This window comes from Strigops habroptila, chromosome 4, assembly GCF_004027225.2.
Source record: "Strigops habroptila isolate Jane chromosome 4, bStrHab1.2.pri, whole genome shotgun sequence".
NCBI lineage: Eukaryota > Metazoa > Chordata > Aves > Psittaciformes > Psittacidae > Strigops > Strigops habroptila.
The window spans coordinates 13,982,342-13,993,648 of record NC_046358.1 but is presented as its reverse complement, the minus strand read 5'-3'; the positions used below and the strand labels follow the sequence as shown (position 1 = coordinate 13,993,648).

The 11,307-nt window shown below is 44.0% G+C and overlaps 1 long non-coding RNA gene across 1 annotated transcript; it reads left to right on the top strand.

Annotated features, from left to right (window-relative positions):
• The first annotated feature begins 3,265 nt into the window (after positions 1–3,265).
• On the top strand, positions 3,266–10,744 carry LOC115607614. Its single transcript, XR_003991294.1, has 3 exons — positions 3,266–3,276; positions 8,683–8,687; positions 10,682–10,744. It is a non-coding gene; the product is annotated as an uncharacterized LOC115607614 (long non-coding RNA).
• The last annotated feature ends 563 nt before the right edge of the window (positions 10,745–11,307 follow it).

Genomic DNA, 11,307 nt, shown 5'->3' with positions numbered 1-11,307 from the left:
CAGTTCTCATTCATCAACAAATGTGTCTGTTGTGCTGAGCCTGTGGAGGTGCTCCATTAAGAAAAGCACCTAGAAAGCTTTCTGCCTGCTCTCTCCTCCTGTGGGTTTTGTAGATAATGGATCTGAGCACCCTTTAGTTGGCTCAGGTGAAAATTCTGTTATTACTGTGCTGGGCATTATGACAACATTAGTAATTCAGCTGACTTAGCAGACATTCATAATTATTATTGTATTCTTTTTCTCATCTGAAGAATATTATTTTTTTATCGGTGCTGGTGAGCACAGTGAAGATTTTGATATCAGGTGGTTTTTGAATAAGAGATGCACATTGTGGAACATTTATCACTTAGTAGTTGGCTTTTTTCCAATTGTTTGTTTTAACAGAGAACAATAAAGCTAGTGTCATATATCCTGGCATAAGCCAGGGAAATGTAGAGTCTACTGAGATTTTGCTGTAGTGCAAAAAGGGGAAGTAGACTCAGAGTTAGACAAAGGTTCTCCCTGCAACTGCCTGTTTTTTGTATTAACAGCTAAGATGAAGGTTATTGTGTAGCTAGTCAAGGTATTTGGAAGGCTTGTTAGCCCTCAATAAGATTTCTTTTTTTTCCCTTAGTTTAATAGGAGACCAATCTGAGAAACAATATGATTGTTACTAACCATTGTATGATTCTATGATTTTGTTTTGGCTTCACCTTTGTAGTCATGCAAAATAAGGTGATATCAAAAGTACCCTTTCTGGTTTGAGGTCGCAGCTAAACCAAAGGAAGATAGGTCCCATGACACACCTGTGTTTGCTGCTGTGGTCATTGTGTTTGTACTTGGGTGCATCAGAAGAGCCAAGCTCCACTGTATGAACGTGTTCAGTGAGACTCTGCCTTCCATTCTGGGGCAGTCCAGGAGTACAATATGCTCCCTGCCCAACCAATCCTTTTGGAACCCTGGGGAGGGAAAGAACCACCTGCCTGGAAGCAGGGAGGAGGTCTTGGTGTAGCCCCTGCCTCCTCTATAACTGCCTGGGCAAAGATGAATTTGGATCAGTAATATGAGGGACTCATCTGTCTCTGTTTTATCAGCTGAATGCTGAAATACTCAAAATTTTATACGGAACATCCTTTTAGAGTGTAGGTTCAGCTGTGATTGAAAAGTGGGTTTGAAATCTTCCATTTCCCACCAGTTGTACACCCCTACTTTGTCCATTCTGCTGTACGCTCCTCAGGACACGCATGCTGCCCAGTGTGCATGCCCAGTGTGGGGTCAAGTGGGATCCTGCTGGGACTGCATGGAGCTCCTGGTGCTGAAAATGAAACACATACACTGTGAAAGCTGTGTGCTGTGTCTGGTTTTGCTAACGTGCAGATAGAAACAAAATCAGTCTCCTCTGATTGTCCTTGGGGGAAAAAAAACCCTCCCAAACTCAGCTGGGAACAGAGAAAGTCTGAGTAATCTTTCATTAGTACCATGTGGTGGTGAGAATGGATGCCAGTGGGTTTGCTGCTGCCCAGCTGAAGTTGCAAGGTCTTGTGCCCAACTGAAAGTGTCTGGCTTACCTCTTGCTGATGGCATCCTCTCCAGTCAGTCACTGCTTAGCACAAGGGCACAGGGGAGGCTGGTGCTGTTGTCTGAAAAGTCAGAGAGTTTGTTACCCAGTGTGCAACAAGCCAGTGGTCACACGCTCAAGAGAGACAGTGAGGATTTGTTTCACACTTGCCTAAGTCTGGGTGCTTGGTGGTATCCCACAAATCATACACACCTGAATCAAGTTCTGCTTCACACTTATACACAAAAACTACCAAGCCAGAAACTTTAGTACAACCTCTGTACAGTGATTGGTTACTAATTAGCATATAATTAACTTAAGCAACTGTTATACCCTTTATGTATGCTCTGCCTAGGTTCTTTAAGCTGGGCAGGGGTCTTTTTGACCTGTAGGTGTGATTTTTAGTATGACAATGAAGACAGTTCAGTTAAGGATTCTAGGACTTGTACCTTCTTGCTAAGTTGGCAATGTGTTTGAAACATCTTGACTCTGTACATCCTTGTGTTCAACCTTTCAAGGATGTCTTTGAGTAAAGAATGTCAAATGGTCCATCCTAATTATCTATCCCAATTAGAGAGTCCTAAGTCTGCCAAATTGTAACATAAATGACTTGGTAAAAAGTTGTCATGTCCTTGAAACTATATACATCAATTCTATGGACATCTCCCTGCTCCTGACCTATGGGCCCACCACCGCTTCCGACCACATATAAGTTTGAGGAGAGAAATGACTGGCTACTTCTGCTGGATTGATGAGTGGCTCAAATAGGTTGCTTTGTAGCTCTGTCACTGAGCTGCAGTGAAACACAGAAAAAAGGCAATTTTAAAATCTGTTACTTCTTCCCAGGTGCTGCTCCAGTAGTCACACACTAGTGGGAGAATCATTTAGCTGTTGATGGCTTGAAGTTGGCATGGAGTCAGCTTTCCAGTTTTTCAGAGCTAAACAGGCAAGTGGTGTATCTCTCTAATCAGAAGTCAAATCCTTATTCCAACTTTCCAGCTTCGATTGAATTCAAACCTCAAAAGACTGAAGGCACCAAAAGTCCTTGTATGTCATCCTTGAAATTGCAAAGACACCCCTGAAACCCAGCATCTGCCTTGCCCTGCTTTGGTTGGCATGCAGAGCTCTCAGAGGGGTTGTAACAGTGCTGTGGAATATCCTAAAAGCTATGCTGCAAAGTCCTCCTTCCTCTTGTGGCTTTTCTGTTGCCCACGACTTGCTGCATGGGGCACGGAGGTTTAGAGGTTGTGCTTGATATCTTGCTACCTAATTCTTGGTGTCTGAATACATTTCCAAATGCTGTGTTACTTCTGGCCCTTTGTGCTAGCGATAGGCTCTTCAGATGTAGTTTGGCAGTCTCAAATCATTTGAGACTATCACACAAAAGCATTCCTTAGCCCAGGCTGGTGATGCTAATGGATTAAAGCAAATAATGGTATGTGCTTCAAGTGTTTCAGTGTAACAGCTGCCATTGCAACAAGCGTCCTGATGTTCACACAATTCGAAACACAAGCACAGCAGAAGCTTTATTTACGTAACTTAAATGACATAGTGAAATGTCCTTCTTAATCACCAATTCATCTTGGAGTTTATTTTATTACTTGGTTTTCCGTGCTGCATGAGAAGCTCATTTTTGACCTATTTTTGTTGTATTCTTCCATGGTGCAGAATCTCAGTTGTGTTAATTTCTTTGTGTTATTTTTGGCTTGTTTACACTTCTAATAGCTGTAGAAATGTTTGTGAAGTCCCTTCCAGAAGTCATAATCTACAAATGTCCACTGGAGGCCAAAATGTAAAGTCTGGAGCTGGGAGCTGAGGCTGGAAGTCCCTGGGCAGAGCTGCCTCCATGAGTCTGGGCTTTTCGTCCTTGCTTTTCTTGTGCGGGGCTTCAAATGCCTCTTAACTAAATAATCAGCTTTGGTTTTCGGGAGTGAGGACAATGAAAGGGGATTGTGACTACATAGAAGAGAGGGTACTGAGAAGGCTGCAGTTGCGGGGGGGTGAGATACACTCTTTTCTTCCCCATTGAAAAGGCTGTTTGGTGGTATGGTTACTTCTCACTGTAAGTCTTTGCTGCTCAGGAAGCTCCGTGGTGGATGAGGACTCCATTGCTCCACTTGTGTACAAATTAGGAAAAATGACAATCCATTTTGCAGATCTCATGATAATCCATTTTGCAGATCTCTAGTCTCGGTGTGAAATCACAAACAGGCTGGAGGAGGAAAAAGATGAGGTGAAACTCTGGCGCTACACATGGCAGGAGGACTTGTTCCTTGAATGCTCTGAATTGCACAGAGCCAGTTGTTCCATGCATAAGCATTAACTGGAGCAGCTGACCTGTAGTTTGATTGCTGCCGTGTACCTCCAGGGCTTGACTTGCTTTCCCATGTCCCACTCCCCATAAAGTCACACTTGTCGCCCTCTGATCTGTATTCCTCACCCCACTGCAAGTGCAGTGTCACTGCGCAGGAGGATCTCCAAGAATATGACTTGACTTCGATTTTCTTTCTTACCTGGCAAGGGGCAGTCTTGATAGAGGTGGCTTTCTGAACTGGTACCTGGGAAATAGCAGTCAGCTGGAGGTGCTGGGATTGTGGTAGATTTATGGTTTGTGGGCAGGGATTTCCAGCAGCACTGTGTTTCACACAGCAGTGTAGAGGTCACATAAATGTGGATCTTCTCCTGCATTTGTGGATGGCAGCTTTAACCCTCTCAGGTTGTTAGAGGTGTCTGGACATAAGGTTTGTGTGGCTGATGAGATGAAGAGCAGGTCTATGCCAAAGAGTTAATCCATTAATCTCTCTGCTGCTGGCAGGAAATACTTTAAAGGAAGGAAAATAATCTGTACTGGGGAAATCAGTGTCCTCTGATACTGAAAATTCCTCGCTTCTATTTTCCTTCGAGTCCCTACAAAAATGGCTTTGCAGTTAGTACTGTTTTTTATCTGTCATGTGAATTAATACTAATGCATGTGCATTTGGGATTTTGCTTTTAAAACCATTGTACATGCAAATGGCTAGTTGTTGCTTCTGCCTGTGATTTCAGTGACTGATTAAAAAAAATCATTGCTAAGGATTGCCCGGAAAGATGCATGCTTGACAAATTATGCATCTTTAGAGACATCAAAGAAGAAACGCTGCTCTCTTTAATGGAAAAACACTAGCTTTATTCTGACCTTTGAGGTTTTGTCACTGGTTTAGGGCTTTATTATAGAAAAATAAATATATTCTATCTCTTTACTAAAAAGATTTCACTTGCTTTCCTGGCAAGTTTTTCTTCTTAACACACCTTTCTGAGGAATTTGACAGCTGAAGATATTTTGGAAGCAGAGTCAAAACCTAGTGCTCTCTTGCTGGGAATAATCTCCTGAAGTGCTAGAAACAGTAGGGAGTGGAATTAATAATTCCCTTCCATCCTGCTCTTTCGAGGTTAGGTGAGGCGAGGGAGATGGAGCCACGTTGCTTTACTCTTCAGATTCAGTGGTTTGGCATCAAAGCAAAACTTGAGACAACTTTCATCACTTTGTTCTCCATTAATTGGTTTCTAGTCTACCACTGGAAACGGAGGGAACATATTAAAGCCTAGAAAATTACTGGCAACAAATCCTCCTCTTTAGAGGCATGCAGAACAGTGGTGTAATCTGTTCAGCCTTCACCGTGAGCTCTGTGGTTCAGTGTTTGCTTCCGTCTCTGTGGGTGGAGGGAATACCATTGCCAACCTTCTTGGTTTTGCCCGAAGTCCTTGATGCAGTTCTGGGTGGCTAACATGTTTGGGTTTTGAGAGCTTGAATTCATCTAAATCAAGACAATGCTTCTGAAATTATGATTTCACCGTTTTCCATGCTGTTCATCAGCAACTCTGATGAGGTGAAGAGTTTTAAATTGCTCAGAGCACTGTTTGCAGCTTCTCTTCAGAGGTGGATTCCTGCTCCGCTGAACGTCTGACTTCACGTTTCTTCCTGGAAAGTGAGTCCCAGCAGCCCTTCACCTGACCAAGTCAAATCCCTGCTGCTCTCTCATACCAGCATGTCCCTGTCCCTGGAGCAGCATGGCTGGGGAACAGGCTCACGCGTCTCCCAGCTAGTGGAAATTCCCGTCCTCCTTCCTTGGACCTTCCTCTTGGAGAGCCGGGAAGCAGTAAGCACAGCTGCTCTCTGGGCAGCTGCTCTCTTTTGGTGAAGAAATTTTTCCTAATATCCAATTTAAACCTCCCTTGGCACATCTTGAGGCAGTTTCCTCTTGTCCTATCACTTGTTACTTGGGAGAAGAGACCAGCCACCTCCTCGCTCCATCCTCATTTCAGGTAGTTGTAGACAGCGATGAGGTCCCCCCCCTGAGCCTTCTCTTCTCCAGACTAAACAACTCCAGTTCCCTCAGCTGCCTCTGTGCAGTAGAGATGTAAGGAAAATGTGTCTGCAATCCTCCTAAGTGAAAAAACTGTAAAAACAATCCAGGTGTAAAGCTGCAGCTCCTGCAAATTTGACAAGGTGCTGTTGTAATTTGACAAAGTGCTGTTGTAATTTTACACAGCTCACCATTTTGTAGGCTGATAAATACATTAAATTGGCACATTCCCAGGTTCCCCCCAATCATGTGGGAGGAATTTACAGAAACAGGCTTGTCTGCTGTGAAAATCTGTGGCACAAAAAAAGGAAAGGGTCCTGGTTTTGTTCGAGGTTTTGTTTTTAAGATGGGAAGAGTTTCTTCATGTAGGGCACAGGGAGGACAAGGCACTACAATTTTTTCCTCTGGGTGAGCAAATACCCACAGTTTTCTTTTTTCCACTGACAACAAAACTTTACTTCACCTCTGCATTGTGTCATTTCGGTCCCAGACTGGCATCCTGGACTCTGTTATCACAACTAACCATGCATGGGTTTGACCAGAGCTGAACTAACCCAATTAACAGTTGTGTTTTCATTCATTCAGCTGTGACCCCTGGCAGGGACTGTATGAGCTGGAAATAAGCTTTTCCCAGCCATAATGAAGTATTTATAATGCTAACCTTCTGTGACTTTAGCACTGATTAGCAAAAATCAAATACATCTTCCTTTATCACCTGGTCAGTGCATGTGCATGTTGGTTAGTTGGGAGAGTCCTTCACAAAGGAATTTCTCAGGCTTAGGTACTGTTGGTTTCTGTGTCTCATATTCTTCTGCTGGAAATTATGTATCTTCTCTTCTGAATATTGCTGGGATATTATATTTTTATAATGAAAATACAGGACTGAAATTAGTTTTCATCTTTTTAATATGAAGTCATCTACCTGACAGAGCTTCACCTTTGATTATTACAGGCAAAATAAATGGAGTTTTAATCCCTACCGTGTCACCAGCACTGACTCATTCAGTATGCTGGAGAGGTCCTCTGAGGGTTTGCAGAGAGAACTTGTAGGGTTTTTTCTTAATGAATTACTAAAATATCCTGAAAGCTCTCCTGGAGCACGTGACCTTTCCTGATAGCTAGCTACACTTGTGGGCACCAAGTAAAGCTTCTACTGAAGTGGATGGGGAAAAGAAAGGAGAGGCTTATAGTGCAGTCTCAGGTTTCCAGATTGGACCAGATGCATGAATGTTAACAAGTAAATTAGTTAAGGAGGTGACCTTACCCTCATTTAGGCACTTACGATGAATTCTGATGTCTAATTTCAGTTTCTTCAGTATCAAGTGCTGGTTGCTAAGGGCTCTGTTCAATAGGACTTGAATTTCCCAGGGTTTTACTTGCTTCAGGAATTCAGTTGGTCATTTTGACTTTGTGTGGTGTTTAATTGGTGCCTGAAAACACCAGGGATTTCTACTTTGTGAACTAGATTTATTCATTAATTTATTTACTTACATTAAAGAAAGAAACTCAAGTGTGAGCCTGGCAGTCATTTTGTTCTACCAGTTTTTTCCATCGGTATCGTATAGATTTAACTGGCCAACAAGAGCATTATCGCCTTTATCTCTTTTTTTGTTGTTGTTGCTGTTTTAAGGAGATAATTGCGTAGTAGGGAGTAATATCCTCCACTCTCCCTACTTTGCAAGGATCACACCACCCTTATCTCCTCTGCAGCAGGTACCTGGGTTTTGGGGCTCTTTTAATTGCATATTTGTTCGTGGGATTGCTTAAGTGTTGAACTGTTAGCTGTGAAGAGGTAGGCTTCTCTCTTCTCGGGGCAAATACTCTTTGTTTCTTTAGCCCTTCTCCTTCTCCAATGCTCTAGTGTATCCCCAGAGATGAAAGGTTTATTGTGATTTTTTCTTGTGTATAGCTTCTCTCCATTCATCATGCAGGCTGCCTCTGCCCAGAAACCAGAGGTGAGGTGGTCTAATGGATGGCACAGGGCTGTTCCTATCCTTTGTTACTAATTTATTATGTGGTGTTGACTCTAGAAACAGGAGGCTTGCAGAACTGAGGGAGCTCATCTGGCAGGGTCGCACTGTGTGTCTCTGCCTGGTGCTACTGGCACCTCACATCACTGCAAGTGCAAGGCAGAATGAACCTCAGCTATCCCGCCTGCTGATAATTTGGAAAGAAACACTGCCAGAAATCAGCAGTCTGTGAGATTTGCTACAGAACTTACTGCTCTTTCTGGACGAGGTCCAGGTGAGGGGTTCATCACTTGCTGCCTGACACCAGAAGCAGATTCAGGAGGGGATGTGATGGCATCGGCATGGAGGAAAATGTGGCTAGTGAAAGATATTGGTAGCATCTGAAAGTGGTGCACCAGCTTAACTCTTGTGAAGTTTGGATTTGGTAGTCTTTTCTGGGGTTATTTTGAACATCGGAATCAAAGAAAGTTCTGTGGTCCCTTTTACAGGTAAATGAAAGACCTGGACATAATACAAATGATCGTTTTAACAGTGACCTAATGCATTGCCTCAACCTTTACGTCAGCTTTACTTCTCTGTTTATATTTTATAGATATCTCAATGATGTTGAAATGCCTGTGTAAAAGTCATGTAGAAAATGAGCGTTACTGGACAGTTTTCTATCCTTTTGCAGTACTGTAATAGTTCTGTTGCAGGTATATTCAGAGTGGTTTATGCAAGACACATCCAAGGGATGTGGAAGTAACCAATGTGCCAATCCTTCGCACGAGTTTCAGTGTGAGGGACAGTTTAGTACCCACCCCCTGACCAATAAGTGTAAGATCTTCCTTAGTGAGAGTGTGGCACCAGTAAGAGAGCCAAGGGCACACCAGCCTCCTCCACAGACGGGGTGTTTTTGTGTGAGTGCATTGTCCTTGGAGTGCAGAAGGGACCACTGTGGGCTGACCCAGCACTGTTTGGGCAGCAGCTCCTTCCTGGCTCTTCTAACAGCTCCTGGCTGTGCTGCAGTCTGCACAGGCTCAGGGACATTTGTCTGTGCTTGCAATCTCTTGAGGTTTGCAGTGGAAAGATGTATGTCATGGAAAATCCCCTACCAGCAGGCATGCTGGGAAGCTGGTGCACAAGGCAGTGCTGAGAGCTGCTAGGGAGGGAGGATGGGGTCAGAAGGACCCTCGCTTAGCACAGGATGTGTTCTTGCGCTGCATCAGAAATCAGCCCTGGTGGGATGTCTTCCTCAGGAGAGGTCAGGGAGCCGACCGATTTGTGACCCTACAAGCACTCCACGGATCACTAATTACACTTGTTTTTGATAGACTCTCTCTTGTGCCCTGACCTGAAAGCACAATAAGGGAAATCAGCAGCAGCATAATGACAGGAGCATTAAAACTCCTTGGAGCTGATGGGTGGATTGGCGGATGAGTCTGTAACAAGCTGTGCTGCCTCAGTGAGCCTTTCTGGAGAATTGTTTTTGTTTTGGTTTGTTTTTTTAACAGAAAAGGTCTACCCCATGTTGCTGGTGTACCAATAGTGAGACCATGGATCTCCAGTGGATCAGAGAATCAGACTCCATTGGTGCAGGGTACACACATCTTCTTCCCCAGTGGTAGTTCTGGCCTTGGGACCTCCAGGCTGGCTGGCATGCCCCCGCTGCAGGAGGGGTGCACACCGTGTCCCTGTGCTGGCAGGCTCAGTGTCCCACTGCATCGCTCACCTCCCAGCTCTGCATTGCAGACAATGATGGCAAACGACGTCTATAACAACGCTGTAGCCAGCCAGCCCTTATATGAGGGAGGATGTTAATGAGCGTGTCTACTTTCACATTAATTCTGACAAGATTTACTGGAGCTCGCTGTGCTACCAATTCCCCAAATGACGGGAGCCACAAAGGTCAGTGTGGAGCAGTGCTCAGGGTTGGTGAGGTGGCTGTCGGGCTTGGGGCAGCGAGGCTACGAGCAGCCCATGCATGCCTCTAAGGGAATGCAGCTCCCGAGGTCTGCATGGCCACCGTGGGGTGTGTAATGCCCCAGGACTCAGAGCCTACGAGTGGTGCTACTATTGATTTAATGCCAAGGCAATAATTTGAGAGGGTGTCTTCCTTTATGGGGTGTTTTAAAATGGCATTTTGGAGGGGGGGAAAAAAAAATGTATGAAGAATGCAGATGACAGAACCAGTGCTCCTCTCTGGGATGCTCCTGATGGGAGTATCCTATGTTTGGCTTGTTTTTATTTTGAGTTGCCGTATGAACTTCATTCCCATATCTTTTTTTCCCCTCTCCAGGCTGGAGGTGGCTGGAAACAACGTTGGATTGCTTTTGATCTGCTGGCCACATGACAGATGGATAAGGCAGTGCTCAATTTCATGAAGCTGAAACACCAGCTTCCTTTTTTAAAGAAAACAGCCACCTCTAGCAAAAACTCTACACACTCTGTGTTCTCAGAAAAAACATCAGCAGTGATCTTTGAGATCATTGTGAAGTCGATACATATGGCATGAAGTTAAAAGCCAGGTGTCACTGCTGTTGCGGTTCAAAGAAGGACTGTTGTGAAATTCAAGGGCACCGGATGTATCACTGAACAGTTCCTGGCACTAGCTTTTGGGGATACAGTATTAGGTCTGTAGTCTTATGTTAGTTATCTATAAACATGACACTCAGCTTTGGGTGAAATACCCTCTAGCAAAGGATTGTTTGGTTTGGATGCTAGGTCTGCTTTAAAAGGGGTCGAGCTTTTTGTCCAAAGCCATGTTTTAACCAGAAAGATTTTGATGATAGGGAAAGTAGTCTGTCACAGAGAGATTGGAAATGAAAAGTGCACACTGAATATACACTGAGGACAATTACTACCAAAGCTCAAAGCTGTGCTGTGAATCCAATATAGGTAGTTTTTCAATATATAGATTAAAAACAAGCAAAGCTTCGTTCAAAGTTGGCTTATGGCACAAGTTATGAGTAGAGGTGATGAGATCTCTTGCGCAAAGCGATTCCAGCAGATCATCGTATGGCACTTTGGCTTTTTGCCTAGCATAAGCTACTGAAGTGGCATGTTATGTTTATTTCCTGCAAATCTACATCACCATGAAATAAATGAGGCAGATTTTGGAATAATTTGTCCAGCTGCTGTGATTTTTAGGTTTCCAGTTTTGTTCACTGAACAAATTCTTAATTATCTCAGGGCAATTGAAATGCTCTACAAATCTTTGTGCTATCAGGGTTATTTCTGTGAATAATGTACAACCCTGTCTCCTGGGAGGCTATCTATATTTGAAAGGTTTGCTAATGGGTCATCTTTTCCACTGCATATATGCAGATTTATAATTTATGGCAGCCTTTCAGGACATGTGCCTGACTCCAGCACTATCACCAGCACCTCAGCACCCCAGCAAATGCTGCTTCCAGTGCACTGAGGCAGTGGCTTCCCTGGCTTGTCATGCTGCTGTCTGCGGGTCTGCTAAGGGAGC